General features: G+C 40.7%; 1 protein-coding gene across 1 annotated transcript in view; it reads right to left on the bottom strand.

The window, feature by feature from the left end:
* LOC138021018 (E3 ubiquitin-protein ligase rnf213-alpha-like) overlaps window positions 1-5,000 on the bottom strand; it is a 134,709-nt gene that overhangs the window by 116,505 nt on the left and 13,204 nt on the right. The gene's annotated exons all lie outside the window — the stretch shown is intronic.

Raw genomic sequence — 5,000 nt, 5'->3', positions numbered from 1 at the left:
ACCAAGATACATGTACATGACTTGCAGTCACAAACATGGGATTGAAAATTCTATTTTAAAGCTCAAAAAATTAATACGAACTGAGCAATTGAAGGTACACATTTTGTTAGCCTGCTTTATGCAAAACAAATATTGATTCAAAAGTAAATAAATATTGATACACAGTTTTCAGAAACAGGAGAGAGACTTGATGTATCTGTCAAACCATGACATTCATCAGACCAATGCGGTAGTTTGTGTGGAAAGAGTGGAATGTCTGGGCTTGAAAAAAAAAAGGAAAAAAAGTCAGAACTTCACAGGGGCTGGAAATCGTTAGTACACCATATATGTAGGGTTCCAAGTGTAATAATAAAATTTAAGGTTCAAGAATAAAAAAATTGTCATCAGTAACAAATTTGTGACAAGAAAACAACAAAAATTTTGCCATCAGCAAGATTTCTGCTGCATCCAATTTTTCTATAATTGTACTTTTGGCTGCACAAGTAAATGGAAAAATCAACTGATTCCAGCGGCCTCCTGTGATCAAGTTCCCTTGCGTGTTACAGTGTACAATGTACTAACAGCTCATGAAACAAAGGATTCATCTCTCAAAAAATGTTGTCAAGAAACCAGGTTTTTGTTTTTGTTAGTTGGTTTTTTTCTTTCAAGTTTTATAAAGTTTGACAAGAAATGTGCGAATTAAACACAAAGTGTTCGGAACTGAAAGTTTCTATTTTTGTCGGACATGTGGACCCTGGGCCCCAGGTGATGCAGGGGCTTGGGACACCCCGCATAATTTTGTCCATGTGCTCGTGTGTTGATGTAGAATTCGTTGTGTCCCGTAGAAATTGTAATCTTTGTTGTGTTTGAGGAATAAATTGTTGAATTCATGGTCCTTCGAATCGGATAGATTCTGACAGATTTGGATGAAGAGTTGGTCTTCGCATTTTGAGGGATTGGCGCTGTTACCTTGCATGACTACCTTGATGAATTTGTGAAAACTCTGGTGGATTATAAGAACATAGAGATCATTCAAGGCTAGTCGAAATGTCTGAAGAGTTGGAAGCTATTAAGAAGAAACGAAAGTTCTTGAGAAAATCCGTAACGGACACTCTGTCGAAGAAGCGCTATCAGTGCAGGATAATCATGCTATGATTCAGGTTTTGAAAGATAATATTGCTAGTAAATGGAGCGATTTACAAGATGTGCCAGCCACAATGTGTACTCTGTTAGAGGACGAAGAAATCGACAGAGTCTAGCAGTCATAATGACTATGAATTGCGTGTTATTGAATACATGTCTAAAATGACGAAGTATCTGGAATGTAAATCTGTCTCTGAGATGAAAACGCATAGTAGTGCAACCATAACCCAGTCATGCCCTAAAGTACAAGTTAAGCTACCGAAGATTGATCTGCCTACCTTTGATGGAAAAGTTTTATGTTGTCAACCTTATTACCAGTTGATCAAGGTCTCCGTTGTTGATAATTCAGCCTTAGCAGAGGCACAGAAATTAGAATACTTGATGAGATCATTAAAGGGTCCAGCTGCCCAAGCAGTGAAGGGATTTGCAGTGGTACAAGAGAATCACCAGCCAGTTTTGGAAGCCCTGAAAGAAAGGTTTGGTCATCCAAGATTGATCCTCGATGCACACATAAGATCCTGATTCATTTACCGTGTTTGAACTCAACCCTGATGATGCATTGTCTATGCGTATCAAGTGGTTGGGCATGTTCGGTCTGTTGAATCCATAGGTGAGAAATTCAATTCTGAAACTTTAGCACCGGTTCTTGTACCCCTAATTGTGGACAAGCTGCCAAAGGTGGGAACTTGAACTTGGCAATTGGAAAGCAAAAGAGGACGCTGTGAAAGTGAAAACATTATTTGCTTTCTTAGAACAAGTAGTATGAGCCAAAGAGTCTTCCCAGTCTCCCTCTCTGGAGTTAAAGCCCTCAGCAAAGGAAAACACTAGTTCACCACGAAGTTCATCTACTTCTGCACTATGTGCTTCTATGCAAGTCAAAGAGTGCTGTGTCTGTCGAAAGAATCACCACGTGTGGTCATGCGTTGATTTTCTGTCACTGGCAGTGAAAGATAGATTCAGGATGGCATTGTCCAAAGGTCTTTGTTTTCATTGCTTAGAAGCTGGTCAGTTCTGGGTCTTCAGCGACACCACCCTCGTCACAAACGTCCCGGAGAGAGCATCCTTATCTCAAGCCCCTCCTTCTACAGCAGCTTCACATGTAGTAGCAAGTTCAATGGTGTCTAGTGGTGGTGGCAAAGTAATTTTTCAGACTGTGCCAGCTATTATGTGTGGATCCCATGGTTGCTTGAAAGTTGTTCAATGTTTTCTTGATCCCGGTTCACAGACTTCATTTGTTAGACAAAGTATTGTGAAAGAGCTTGGCCTACATGGAAAGAGTGTTAGAATTGCTGTGTCTGGATTTGGTGGAAAGTCAGACAAGAAGACTCTGCGAAAGAGAATTGCTTTTACTGTAGCACCTGTTGATAAGCCTGGAAAGCAGCAATGTATTGAAGCACTTACTGCGTCAGTTATGCTGCTGTGGATATTCATCCAGCAAAATGGCTTCCTCTTCAAGGCATAAAGTTTCCTGAAGAATTCCCCCAAGGTGAACGGGAGATTGATGTGCTCATTAGCTTGGATTTTTATTATTCCTTTGTGACAAGAGACAATGTACGAGGAGGTTCCAATGAACAAGTTGCAGTTCGCACGTCACTAGGTAGGGTCTTCTGTGGACCAACAGGCGGTCATGGCCAAGAATATACTGTGTCTATGAACGTTCAAATTGGCGTTGAGGAACAATTGAATGAAACACTTCAGAAGTTCTGGAACTTGGAGTCTATTGGTATCAAACCTACTGAAAGTTCACCTTCTACTAACCCCAGTGAAGCCATGGTCTTAAAGAAGTTTAGGGACACATTAACATACAAAGATGGTCGATATGAAGTCTCCTTACCATGGTAATGATAATGATAATGATAATGTTTTATTCAGCTCATATTGTTGTTTACATTTGATTTGAAATTCTTAATGAGGTTTCGGTAGCATTTCATATTTTTTTTCTTTTAGTTAGCTAGTAAGTTACGAGCTGGGGAGCTAAGTGAACCGATAGGTTTTCTAGTTAGCTCCCCGTATAAGGAAGATCAAGTAGTATTGAAAGACAACTTACAAGCAAGCAGAAAATAGGCTGTACAATCTAGAAAAGAAGCTGCTTCAAGAGCCAGCCAAAGCCAGGTCCTACAGAGAGGCGATTCATAAGTACATCGATGATGGAGTTTCAGAAGAAGTATCTTGTGATCAAATTGCACCAACAGATGGGCGTCCTGTGTTCTATCTTCCACATCATGCGGTCATCAGAGAAGATAGAAGACAACTAAGACAAGGGTTGTGTTTGATGCGTCTGTGAGAGATAGTAATGGTGCCTCTCCTTATAGCTGCTGAGAAGCCGGCCCTGTGTTGCAGCCTGATTTGGTTGGGATCCTCCTGCACTTTCGAAAAGGTCATATCGGTATCATAGGTGATGCAGAGAAAATGTTTCTGCAGGTCCGCTTAAAGGAAGAAGATAGGGATTCACATCGTTACCTGTGGAGAAATTTGGACTCTGAAGCCACACCCAAGATTTACAGAATGACAAGGGTCACATTTGGAGTTATTTCAAGTCTGTTTCTTGCCATCTGTAATATTCAAGAGCATGTAAAAAGATATAAAGAAACATTTCCTGAAGCATCACATGAAATCTTGAGGAACACTTACGTGAAACACTGAAATTACAGCAAAGTACAACTGAGCTTGCAAGCAAGCAGGTTTCAATTTGACAAAATGGTCTAGCAATTCGCCTGAGCTTATGCAAGCCATACCTGAGAAATCACATGGTCTGATCAAGCTAGAGAGTGATCTAAGAGAAGCCGGTCCAGTCACAAAAGCTTTGGGTTTGAAGTGGAATACTAGAGCAGACAGAATTGTCTTCACAATTGATGTGAACTCTGTTAAGTCAGGATCAGAGAAGCTGTACACAAAGAGAGAAGTAGCCTCTTTAGCAGCAAAGATGTTTGATCCAATCGGTCTCATCACGCCCTTTACAGTGAGGTCCAAATTGTTGCTTCAAAGTCTGAGACCCAAGGTGTTGGTTGGGATGATGAAATACCGGTGGGAACTGCAGTGAGCTGGAATCAGTGAGTCGAAGAGCTTTCAGAGCTTGAACACCTTCACATCCCAAGATGTTACACTGATTTGCCCTTAAGTCAGAACCCTAAGGTGGAGCTACATGCGTTCGGTGACGCATCAGAAGTTGCCTATGCTACTGCAGTTTACCTAAGAGTTGTTCCTGAAGAGGGAAAGGCATGCACTAGTCTTGTGATGTCCAAGACCCGAGTGGCTCCTGTGAGAAGGATTTCTCTTCCCCGCTTAGAGCTAATGGCTGCTGTGATAACTGCTAGACTGTGTACCTATGTTAAAGATGCAATTTGATTGTCATATTAGCCGCATCGTGTGCTGGACAGACAATTCTTCAACTTTGCACTGGATCAGAGGTTCAGCCACTCGGTGGAAACCATTTGTTGCTAATCGTGTTATAGAGATTAAGTCGTTGTTGGATCCCAGTGTTTGGAGATATTGCCCAGGACTGCACAATCCAGCAGATCTACCTAATAATAATAATAATAATAATAGGTCTTTATTGTTTTTTAAGCAAAAATACATGCTAAAAACAAGAACAGTTACATTAAAAATAGCCGAAAGAATTAATTAGAATTACAAGGCTATCGACATTACATTAAATAGCTACTCTATATTTAAAAAAAAGCCTGTTAAAAAAACTATTTTTAAAACGCTGGGTATTAACCCTAGGGAGTTGACTACTAGGAACTCGGAGGCGTGCTGAGCTTTCTTTCATTTTGGGGACTGAAGGGTACAGAGGGTGACCGGGCATACCGGAGATCTTCTTGAATAGTGAGCGATCAACCTCTTCTAATACGCCATATATGTCAATTCGGTACGAAACA

The sequence above is a fragment of the Montipora capricornis genome, chromosome 2, assembly GCF_036669925.1.
Source record: "Montipora capricornis isolate CH-2021 chromosome 2, ASM3666992v2, whole genome shotgun sequence".
NCBI lineage: Eukaryota > Metazoa > Cnidaria > Anthozoa > Scleractinia > Acroporidae > Montipora > Montipora capricornis.
This window is presented reverse-complemented; position numbering and strand designations above follow the sequence as displayed.